The sequence below is a fragment of the Xyrauchen texanus genome, chromosome 26 (assembly GCF_025860055.1).
Source record: "Xyrauchen texanus isolate HMW12.3.18 chromosome 26, RBS_HiC_50CHRs, whole genome shotgun sequence".
Classification (NCBI taxonomy): Eukaryota; Metazoa; Chordata; class Actinopteri; order Cypriniformes; family Catostomidae; genus Xyrauchen; species Xyrauchen texanus.
Window position 1 is genome coordinate 27420493 of NC_068301.1, and position 12971 is coordinate 27433463.

Below are 12971 nucleotides of genomic sequence, written 5' to 3' on the forward strand. Positions count from 1 at the left end.
GGTGGACGGTAGGGGTCTCCCCCTGGCAGCGGTAACCGTTCCAGGCAGTTGGTTGGGAGCCCCTCCTCCCCTCGCGGTCGGTGGCCGCAGCTGCTCCTTTGGGGTGGTTGGTAGCGGCGAGAACTCCACTACGGCACATCACTCTTCCTTCCCGGGTTTCGGCAACAGTGTAAAGGGATTAATGGAAAGGAGAAGGTGAGAACCGGCTCGACAATATAAATAATATTTTAAAGACAAACACACAAAGGTGTCGGACAGCTGTCCGTAAATCTCTCTCTCTGTCACACTGCAGCTTCCAGTCTGCCTTTATCCCTGTCGGAGTCTTGATTAGCCCATGTGGCATGGGGGGCGTGGTCGTGTGTCGGACTGCGGGAGAGAGAGAGAGCGGTAAGGCTTGTCACCTGGTTTGTAGTTACCTCTAACACCTGCGTCTTGTTATAGTGATACGGAGAGAGACATTTAAGGGACGCCAAGTGTCGAGAGGTAACTACAAACCAGGTGACAAGCCTTACCGCTCTCTCTCCCGCAGTCCGACACACGACCACGCCCCCCATGCCACAGCCTAATTAGGGGCCAGGTGTGCAGCATCACAACCTGGTCCCGCCCTCCGCCCTGTCACAAACCACTATCATACTCTATTTTCAATGACAATCCACTGGTAAACTAGGGCTGTCAATTGAGTAACTTTTTAATTACCGTAATTTCCGGACTATTGAGCGCACCTGAATATAAGCCGCACCCACTGATTTTTAAAAAAAATATGATTTTGAACATAAATAAGCCGCACCTGTCTATAAGCCGCAGGTGCCTACCGGTACATTGAAACAAATGAACTTTACACAGGCTTTAACGAAACACGGCTTTTAACAAAAATAAATAGGCTTTAACGAAACACGGTGTGGCAGCGGGGGCGTGGTCAAGCGCCCGTCTGGGAGAGAAAAGTGGTAAGGGCGCTTACACCTGAGCTAAATTATGTCTAACACCGGTGTCTAATTTCAGTATGCATGGGGAGAGCGGCATAAAAAGGCAGCAGCCACAGAGCTGAGAAAGTGACACACGTCAGTCTAGTGTTGGCGCATAGAAGAATTGAGAAACTTTATAAAACTGATTAAACATTGCTGTGGTCATTAAAAGCCTTACCTGGAACGTCAAGTGCCCTGCTGAAAACTGTCACACTGGTGCCCGTGTGACAGTTTTCCCAAGAAGGACACGTGAAGCAGGGCACTTGAAATTAGACACCGGTGTTAGACATAATTTAGCAGTGTAGCTTTTACCACTTTCTCCCGGACGGGCGCTTGACCACGCCCGCTGCCACACACGGCTTGTAATAAAACATTTGCGGTAAACAGTAGCCTACCAAGAAAGTCATTGGTCACTATCTTCCTCGTCCTGTGCACTGAAACCACTGAAGTCATCTCCTTCGGTGTCGGAGTTGAATAGCCTCAGATTTAGTTGTCTTTTTGCACTGAGTCAATTCCTCACGCTGCTGTTTCCAACGTCTTATCATCGACTCATTAAGACCAAGCTCCCGTGCAGCAGCTCTATTTCCTTTTCCAACAGCCAGATCAATCGCCTTCAACTTGAAAGCTGCATCATATGCGTTTCTCCATGTCTTTGCCATGGTGAGGGTGACAAAATTACTACCGTAATCAGAATGATGGGAAGTTTGAGCGTGCTCGATTTAATCTAAACAGTAAACAAAAAAAGTTGTTTTGACCTTAACCCGTTCGGCAATTTCATTGGTCTAATGAAAGCGTCATGCCGCCAAAAAACTGAGCACGTCACAGAATGTTTTTTTTTTTTTTTTTATAAAATTTGAAAGCGGGAAAAATCCATATATTAGCCGCGTCATTGTATAAGCCGCGAGGTTCAAAGCGTGGGAAAAAAGTTGCGGCTTATAGTCCGGAAATTACGGTAAATTAATTATACAATATGCAGATTTTTTTAATCAAAATTAATCATTTAAATACATATTTGCTTAGTGCCCCCAAATTACATTAAATCTATGTATTATGATAAAATAATTTATTAATAGTAGTATTTAAATAATACATTTAATTTGTATTATAAGTATAATAATTATATTGTATTATAATAAATAATAAAATGCATTACATTATTGTCACTGATGAGTAAAGCATTGATAAGACAATACAAAAAGTGGCTTCATATTATTTCCAAATTATTGAACATTAGTCTATCGCTGGCCAACAGTCCACAGCAATTCAATTGGTCAATTTGTCCGAGCTATATTTATTATAAAGGCTTGTCTACGGATTCATCACTGTACACATGCATTAGATGGCATCTTTTGGAGCATCTCACTTTGATTGTGTTGCATTATAACCGCAGCATTTTTAGTTTGCTGTGTCAAGTTGAAAGTAATTAGAATTTTATGTGGCCTGAATTTGTGTGGCTGTCGTGGCCGTGCTTTAAAGAAGGTGACATTTTAAAGGCTTTAAACTTTTCTGAGATTCAGAGGTTTTATCGTACAAACTATCTAATAGCTAAAGCAAATCACGCTTTGAGAATGCTAGCGAAAGCAAGGCTGTTAAAAATATAATTTAGAAAGTAATCTATTTTAAAAAATCTAGATAAACTTGGCAACCTTGTTGATTGACTATTCAACAATCGCAATTCCTATGGTTTGCAGTGTCAAGGGAAATTATCAACAATTATGATTTATCAAATTCCTGCACCCATACTCTGAAACTTCTTTTATGCATCTGTTGTACACATTCAAAGATGCTCAACTTTGCTTTTTCTGTCTCTCTCCATCCGTATCTCCCTCACAATCACTTCACTACCCCTTTACTAATGTCTTCCTGTATCTTTATTTGACTTCACCCCTCTGTCTCAGCCTGTATCTGCCCCTCCCTGCTTTTCTCTCTTCCTCTCTCTTGTTTTCTCCACCTCCCTCCCTAGAGAGAACAGTGATGCAGGTGGAAATGGACCATATGTGGCCAGATTATGTGTGTTTGTGTATGTATTTGTGTGTGTCTGTATTTGTATTGTATTTGTCCGTCTTGAGTGAGGTGGAGTGCTGATATGTTTTTTCTTATTGAAGCAGCTATCTAATTGGTCCAGGGCGGCAGTTTCTGATGCTGTTTATTAGAATCTCAAACCGACAAGTCTCACATGGCACCAGTCCTTGATTTATGACATCACATTACAGAGTGCATTATTGCTAGTGATAGCTATGGATCTGAGAATATATTGCATTTTGTTTGAGCACTATATCAGCAGTACATTTAGTTGCAGTTATACCAGTCTCAAGCGATTCCACATGTATGATTGTGATACATAATTTATTTACAGATCAGCCACAACATTTAAAACCACCTGCCTAATGTTATGTATGTGAACTCAGTGATTTGGTGTGTGGCATGATTGTTGGTGCCAGATTTTCACACATAACAGTCTCTAGAATTTACTCTCAATGGTGACTAATACAAAAAACATCCAGTGAGCAGCAGTTCTGTGGATGGAAATGCCTTGTTGATGAGAGAGGTCAACAGAGAAAAGCCAGACTGGTTCGCACTGACAAAGTGTACAGTAACTCAGATAACCCTGCTGTACAATTGTGATGAGAAGAATATCATCTCTGAATGCTATTGTGAGATGCGGGTTGACGCTGTTTTGGAGGCACGAGGGGGGACCTACACAATACTAGGCAGATGTTTTTAATGTTATGGCTGATCGGTGTATATTAGTTATAACTGTGAAGTCATAGGATGTTTACTTGAAAATGTATTCATTGTCTTGGCATTTGGATTCCTTAATATGACACACAGAAGACATGCATCAGCGGAAAAAGCTGCCCATTGTTGGATGCACGACTTCTACATCGAGTCCATTTTATTAAAAGTGCTCATTGACGCTGGGGTAAATATGAAATAAACATGCTGTTAGTATGAAAAATGTGTTTCTGTAATATTACAGGGCTTTTAGAGTCTTTCTATGCATCTGTTTGCAGAGATAATCTAAAATTAGTCCACCTCTGTCTGACCTGCAGCACGGGAGTGACACAGAGTCAGAATGGGGCGGGGCACCTGAATCAAAGGTGGAGCTTTAGAAACTGTGTGGACCTGAACTTCACAGAAAGCTAGTGGAGGTGGACCCTGACATGGCAGACATATTGCACACTTATGATGCACACAAGATTACAAGGTAGTTGCAAGACACTGTGGCAATGCTTTATTGTCCTACAGAATTGTTCTGGACTCTTGGACTTTTCCTCTCGAGACCACATAAATGAGGCATTGGTTTGGGTCTCATTATTTTTTGTCTTGGTCTGGATCTCTGCCTATAGTCTCAACTTTAAAAAGGCATGGAAAAATTATTTAAATGTCTATACTTAATATAAAGTTTTCTAGTCATGCTCTGCTCTAAAATATTTAATTGACTAGAAATGTTAAAATCCTTAACCAGTAATGCAAACTACTAGAAAAATTTTAATATCATGGAAATTAATTTTTCTGAAAGTGTGGGAACCCTGATACTAATAGCACTTTTCCACTGCACGTTACGGTTGGACTCTACTCGCTTTACTTTTCTGAGCTTGATTTCCACTGCAGTTTTGTGCCACCTCAACGTGGGTGAGATTATAGGCTGATCATCATAGTTGCACCACCTCTACTGCCGTGAAATCATCTTAAATGTGACACAAACGTTATGGACCATAAATAATAACACGACCGCTAGATGTTCGCTACTTAGCTCATTGGGCTGCATAAAGCAGTTGTGTAACAGTGTAATGGATAAATTGGTCTGGTTGTTTTAGAAGCAAGCTTTCCAGTAGTTGGCCAACTAAATAAAGTGAAGCTTTCAAGCACAGTATAGAGTTAATGTACCATCCTCCATCGTGGACTCCAGCCGTGGCTGAGTCTAGGTCACTCTCCCTCCCATTGCTCGCAGGACTAGATAGCATCCATTTGGTGGTCGAACCACTTCCACTTTTCCTTAATGGATCTCTAGTCACTCTAGTTTTTTTTTTTTTTTTTTTACTTTTCCCTACATTGTTGGTAGGTCTGGCCGTGTGTGGCCAACAGCTGAGACACTTCTAGAAATACTTTTTTGTTTCGTTTCGTTCCGTTCGTAGCTAACGAGTGGACCGTCTGCACCTTGTTTATTGACCACGGTATGGTTTTGCACACAGCCATTTCTTTTTACAATTCAAAAGTCACGTGAACAAATGATGCTGTTATAGCTGTTGCTAACTTTAAAACTAGCGGGTTGATGTCCCGTGTCGCAAATCCAGTGACGCTGGTAGTGACTATTCTCTCTGACCAATCAGTGATCTGCAGGGTTTTGACATCACATTTAGTCTCTGCTCGCTTGGAACCTCGACCGAGGTGGTACTAAACAATTACCAGGTGCTATCCACAGTGGAAAACCTCCAAAAAGCGAGCAGAGTCATGTCGAGTTGTACCGTGCAGTGGAAAGCCCCATAAGCATCTTAATTAGTAACTTGGTAACCATATGTTGTGGGCCTCGGTCAAGAGCTCAGTGGATTGCACCTTCAAACCTACAACCTTTAGGTTACCAGCCCATCTTTAATCATTGTGCCACGGCACCTATACCGTCTTCTGTAAATTTACTTTTTGCATTGAAGTTTTTTCCCTTAGTGTTGAAGTTGAATGGCCCTTGGGTGTGAATGCTTATGTCTTGCTTTGGTAAATTTAGGCTTTTTTGGGGGGCTGCATCTGTTTCTCCACCTGTTTGGGAGAATTGCGGTTCGCTGTGGTTTCCAAGCATTTTACATGCTTTATTTTTCACATGCTTCAATTGGTGCCTGATCAGTATCAAGGGGCCGATTTGCACCTCTTCTGAGGTATTTGCGTGGTGAGCTTGTTTAACTGATGCCAGCCTGTGTGTTGCTTCATCTGCGGTGTCACTGTTGCAGTAGAAGAGCTATTCGCTCAGTTCAGACTAGGGTTGCAACAGTATGAGATTTTCACGGTACGATAATAGTCTCAGAAAATTTCACGGTATCTGTATACGTTATTACACAATTATTATTATCAGTTACAATGACTTAAAAACAGAAGGGATTTTTTGGGGGGGTTAAGCAAACACATTATTATAATTGAAACTTGAAGTGTGTGTAAAAAGAAAAGTCTCCCTTTTGAAAATAAATGGAATAAATAAGAAAGCTAACAGAACTATAATAATAATAAACAAAATTATAAACATGATAAGAAAAAATAGCATGTAACCATAACATGCTGTTTGTTGACGTCAAAAATGTACTTATATGAGCCCATTATTATCCCGTTTGTTTCCTAATTTCAAACCTCATTCAAACAGAACACACACATTATACAGGAGGAAAGTCTTCATAGTAATAATAATAATAAATTACAGTATTTATGAAAAATAAATATTAGCTAAAACACATCTTGAAACTTTAACTACAACTGCCACTGTTGATATAAAATGAGGTCTACCTTTAGATTATCTCAAATAAAACTGTAACATTTTGTCAAAATATAAAAGTTACTTTTACTCATGTAAAATCGTGAAACAATTTTGTTAAGGTGATTATGTGTAATAATAAAAAAAATAAAATAGCGCATAGCACAGTGTTGCTCTTTTCCTCATCAGTGCTGTTTTGCATGTCCTCTGTTTGAGAGGTTTGACTTGACATCCTCCATAACGCTTAAGACTAGAAAAATCTCACTAGAATTGAAATTGGTCAAATCAGTTCTGAGGTCTGCACTCCGCAATATTGAGGAAAGCCCGGTTGTTGCATGTGCGCATCAGAGAGCAGATCATGATCGCAAGCTGTTTGTTACACTCGTCAAAGTGCAGATGAGAAGCCTTTAGCTGATTGCGAGATTAAATCTGCCTCGGCAGTCCTAAATAGGTCATCACTTGAGTGGCCGCCGAAATATCTTCAATGGGAGAACCATGGCATTGTTCTTTTCCTGCTGTCCGCGACACTTTTCGAATAGACCTGCGACCCACCAGTTGAGAAACACTGCTTTAACTCACACACACACTCCCTTATGTCTGACCGCCTCGCTCGCTTCATCTGACAATCCACTTCGTGTGTGCGGTGCAAGTTGACGAGATTGACAGGCAGTCGAGGAGGAAAGGAGATGCGCACGCGCAGGTGAGATTCTCCGACCAGATGCATTTTTTCTCAATACCATAGATAAGTAAAAGTACATGCTATGATAATCGTCAATTTTCATACCATAGTATACCACTGCAACCCTAGTTCAGACTGAGTCAAATATTCAGGCAGGGTTCCCGCGGATCCTTAAAGTCTTAAAACGTCTTAATCATAAAAAAATATTAAATATCTTAATACAACAAAAGTATTCATTTTTATTTAAAGAGCTCTTAAATTTGGGGCATAAATACAGAAATTGTGATATGACCTAATGTATCAAACTTCAATAGAATATGATTTAATTCATAAATGCATGCGCTGCATCCTTCAAAGTGAAAACACTGCCGTGCGAGGCTTGTGAGTGATGAGCTGTTGATGATGACATGGTGTTGATGAAATATACCCCCCCCTCCCTGTACATTTTTGCTCACTCTGCTGGCTCATACACGCACAGCTGTTTTTTTTTTTAACAGTCAAAGAAATACAAGAAAGCTAAGTTTCGCTGGCAGAACCTGTTCTGCAAATCAAACCTTTTAAGTCAACGTGTTTTAGCAGGTTCACACCTGATGTTCTTTGTCTTGGTCACCTCTTGTAAGGTTATGAGTAGGAGGAAACTTGAATATTCATTGAGTAAATACTTAACCACAATCAACTGCTTCATATTTGGCCTTAATTGTCTCTGCCACTTAATGAAGGGAATCAAGGATTTTGACATGCGACATGTCTCCCAATGACTGACGTGGATGTCCACTGGATTTGGCAAAGTGACTACCTAAGTCAAATGACACATGTTTTAACATCAGGAGTATGTGGAGTTACCTGAGGTTGCCTGTACATGTGCATTCTTTTGAATTCCCAGGAAATGGATTGGTCTGTACTGCTGCGTGACTTTTCGTGTGACCAGGAGTGTTGTCGAGGGTTCATTATTTGTTAAATCTTTTGCATTTAATTGTGCCTCCCAGATTTATAAAGACTATAAATATCATCTGCACATGTGTATTTAGATCTGAATGTAAAATTATATGAATTAAGTAAAATGGAAAATTGTCTCACTTTATCATTAGTACTGTTTGGTAAAGAAATACTTCAACCAAAAATGAACAGTCTCTCATCATTTACTTACCCAAAACTCATATGACGTTCTATCTTCCATGGAACACAAAAGAAGATATTTTAATAGAGATGTGATGTCTGTTGCAAATGCATGGTGGCCTAACCTTGAAGCAAAAAGCACACAAATGCAGCATAAACGTTTTACTGTACATATTGCCATCGTTAACTTTAGGCACGATGATCTCCAAGGAGACTGCTGAATTATATTTTGGTCTATTCTCACCCAACACCGATTGGATCGATTTGGAAGACATGAACTGGAGTCTTATGCATTACTTTTATGCTGCCTTGAAAATTTGGTCACAAACAGACATATTTCTATCAATATCTCTCTCAAAATATAATCATTTTTGTTCTGTGGAGGCAAGTCTTACAAGTTTGAGACTACACAAGATTGTGTAAATGATGAGAGGATTTCTTTAAGCATGTGGGCGGCTGTGGCTCAGGTGGTAGAGTGGGTTGCCACTAATCGCAGGGTTGGTGGTTCGATTCCTGGCCCACATGACTCCACATGCCGAAGTGTCCTTGGGCAAAACACTGAACCCCAAGTTGCTCCCAATGGTAGGCTAGCGCCATGCATGGCAGTTCTGCCGTCATTGTTGTTGTGTGTGTGTGTGTGTGTGTGTGTGTGTGTGTGTGTGTGTGTGAGAATGGGTGAATGATACGCAGTATCAAAAGTTTCAAAGTGCTTTGAAAACCACTGAGGTTAAAAAAAATACTATATAAGTGCAGACCATTTACCGTTTACATCATACAAATCCAAACATTACTGTTGCTAATACTTGCGATGTGCAAGTCAAGGAGGGATGAGTAATCAATATTATCCCACAAATACTGTTAATTGAGCTTAACTTGTATTGAAACTGTACTACTGCCTTAAAGAAGACCATCTTCTCCGTCTAAAGACAGAGTTGAATGGAACTGAATACAGGTGTTTTGAAATGTTCAATTAGTAACTTTTGTTTTATTGTGTTATCTTGGACTTACACTGACACCTAGCGGCTTGGATGCAGTATCATTTAAAATCAATAGTTTTCTGTTACAGATGCCATTTGGAGAAATGTTGTATTCACAGTCACCCTTGATTACTTTAATCAATGAGTGAAAGTGTCAAATATCAGGATGGTTACTGAGATTAAATGAGTAGTATTCAACTGGTCATGTGATTCTAACATGGCAGCCTCCATGTGTTGACCCTCTCCATGTAGAATAAAACTGCTGTTATGAGGTTACTTATATGACTGGAGTCTTCATTTTAATGTTAGTGCTCATGATTTCCTACATGTATTACAAAATTACAATTCATGTCTAGTTAAACTTTTTTAATGAGGAAAAAGAGTGCACTTTTAAAAGTTAGATTTTTTTTTTTTTTTACTTAAAGCATTTTAAAACCTAAAACTCATGGTGGAATGCTCAAAAAATGTCGTGGGATGCGACATTTAATTGGAATTAATTTAAAGACGCAACTTCTCTGAGAGGGTTACCTGTTTTTAAACTGATTAACCGCTAAAGCAAAACATATTGGCAACATATTAAAGCACCACCTTTGCCACCTCACTAATTGAATAGTGAGGTGGCAAAGTTATTGGACAACATCATGACCAATCACTAGCTAGCAGATTGACTGACTGACTGAGAGTGAGAGATGCTTTGTCGAAGCAACGGCGCAAAACACAATGTTAGAGATCTTTTTTGTTATCGTGAGAAGTGTAAAAATATTTTTGGTTCATTGTAAAACTGTGGCGGGCCGCCACAGTCTAGACAATTAATAGGAAACACTGGCACTTCAGAAATAAGAACAGTCTGATGCTGACTTAAAACGCCTGTTATTGAATTTGGCAGCTGTGTAGTATTACCATCAGCCATTAGATATATGGCACAGCAAATCACTCAAATCTTGATTCAGATCCTACAGTGATCAGGACATCAAAGTGAATCACACAGTGTTGTTTTGAAGTATTCCGCACTCTAGCCTGTATTTACCGGCACACTAACAATATTTGGAAGATAAGGTGATTAATTATTGATTGTTAGTGCTGTCACATGCTCGGTTGTGTAAGGCTATTGGGCGACGGGCTGCAGTGCGGTCTGTCTGTGTGTGTAGATGTTGATGACACAGCAGTGTCTGGGGTTGGTTCGTTCTGGGTGTGGCTTTGGGTGATTGATGAGCCAGTGGCTGACTGCCCAGCTCTCATTCCCGCCAGTGGTACCACCACCTCCCTGCTCAGACCATCTTCAGGCACAATCTTGCCACCCAGGCACTTTTCTCCCTTTCCTCACGTCATCCCACTCTCTACCTCCCCCTTTTCCTCTCCTTTTTGTCTGCATCTGTCGCCCTTCCGCTAACAGTCTCACTTTACATCGGGAGCCGTCATAAGGCAGGAAGGTCAGACTCGGCCTGTCTCTCCTTTCCGTTCCATCTCTCTCTCTCTGCGTCTATCTTGCTTTGCTCTGTCAATAGATACCCCCTCCCCCAGTCTGCTTTGTCTGTGTCCCTGAGACCGCTTAATTTCTGAGCTATATGACAACTCACTGTTACCCCAGGGCTGGTGTTCTGGTGAACCCAGTGACCGCGATTCCTGCTCTAATATTGTGTTCCTTTTGAAATATTGGAGCTCACTCGGGTCTTTTGTTGCAATACTTTAATATTGTTCTTAAATTGCAGCACCCTAACCCCAAGTATTAAACATGGGCACACAACTCGTCCAACAGTTTGTGCTACAGACATGAATGATGGCTCAAAAAGTGCAGGTTGTTTTGAAAAGGAGTGCTTTTACTTGTCTAAGTGAACAGACTTGTGAATTTCACCTAGAGGAAAACAAATAGGTGGAGAAACAAAGACTTGCGTTAAAGCAGGGATCTGAGACATATTTAAGGACTGTAATATTATGAACACTTGGGAATGGGCTCTTTTGCCTGTTGTAACCACCTAGCAACCTTCCAGAACACCCTAGCAACATGGCATTGAGCTTACAAACACGCAGAACATATTAACTACCTCATTGCAACCCAAAATAGCTTAGCTTTGTGGCGGTGAGTTTTGCATGTGCAAGCAAGGAAGGCATTTTCTTCAGAATAACAAAAAAAAATGTATCCATGAATTTATTTACCTTTAATATTTTATAGCACTAATTTATTTTCTAACAAAGCTAGTTTAGTTAAAATATGGAACATAGCTTTTTTCATTTGTGTGTTGCAATCAGGACTATCAGCATGACATATTCCAATCTATCGGCTTTAAAGAGTTTCACGAGTACCTGACAGCAAGTGAGAATTTTAGTCAGAAAGAATGTGAGAAACTGAAGATCAAAGGTAAGGATCCATCAACAATTTAATTTAGCATAAACATGAATATCTTTTTTATTTTGATTTATTCAATTCAGTTCTTGAGAATAAATACAAAGTGTGAAACTCTTGATGGTCTTGAAATATTTCTGCGTGAGAACATTTATAAAACCTTCCCTGATTTCAAAAAGGAAAAGAGACCAAACACAACCTCAGATGCTTAGAATGAAAACACTTTGACTTTCTCGCGCTCTTTGAGGGTCACAGCTGTAGACAATGAAGCTTTGTTATAAAAGTCGGCAAATCAGTCCTTGAATGAGCTCAAACATTCAACGCATTTAAACTCGAACAATGATTTGAAGTTCATGCTCAGATGCCTTGGACCACAATATTCCAGCCTCAAACAGTTACAAATCCATTATTTCTAACTGGTAAATACAAGTTATTATTGTTAAGCAAACATCTGTATTTGTTGGGAGACTTTCACATTTCAAAAGAGGATTTGACAGCTGGCCTTGGCTTGATGCCGATCTGTTCTCTGAGATATTTCATATTTAAGAAATGCTGCCTTTCACTGCTATAACAGCTGCTGAGTTTCTCTATCTACTAAGGGCATTTTTTCTAATAAATCAAAACATGGCGTTTCTATGTCAAATACTTAAATGAAATCAACATATAAACCCTTTAATAGATTGATACATTAGTATAAAGCAATAAGCCAAAAGAATCCATGCATTACATTGATTTTAGCACAGAAATTGGTATTCTTCTAACACCCTCTTTATATTTTACAATGGCTCCCAACAATGCACATCCAATCAGAATTTACAGTTAGATTATATGTTTTATAATGGAAAATGATAAATGTTACATTAGTAAAAAAAATGAAGAATTCTTTACATTATCTATTTTAAACAAATATTTCACCCAAAAATTATAATTCTTTTAAACTTTTGTTCACCCTTATGCTGTCTCAAATTTGTATGACATTCTTTTTTCTGCAAAACACAATTTCGAGTCATATAGATTACTCTTGCTGCATTTATGTACTTTTTGGAGCTTGAAATTGTTGGACTCCATCCAACGGATATATATTTACATCTTATGTCTATCAAAATAACTTTTTTTGTGTCATACGAATTTGAGATTGCATAAGGGTGAGAACTGACACACATACATGCTTACAAAGCCAACCTGCCTGCGACACCAGCGGAAAGAGGATATAATGAGTGAAGGGGAAGTGGATTGAGGGGAGAGGCTGACTGAGGCTTTTAATGGAGACATTGAGCTGCCCCTTGCTTTGTTTTTCACTTTTTTTCTCTTTATTGCATTCACTATCCTCAGCAACCTGTCAAATGGTGAGATCTTTTCATATTTCTAAAAACCGAACCGTAATGATAAACCAGAAAATAAATTTTTCATACAGTTCTTTAACTCTTTCCCCGCCAGCGTT

General features: G+C 39.6%; 1 pseudogene; it reads left to right on the forward strand.

The window, feature by feature from the left end:
- Positions 1-12971, forward strand: part of LOC127619661 (tRNA dimethylallyltransferase-like) — a 65720-nt pseudogene that overhangs the window by 40783 nt on the left and 11966 nt on the right.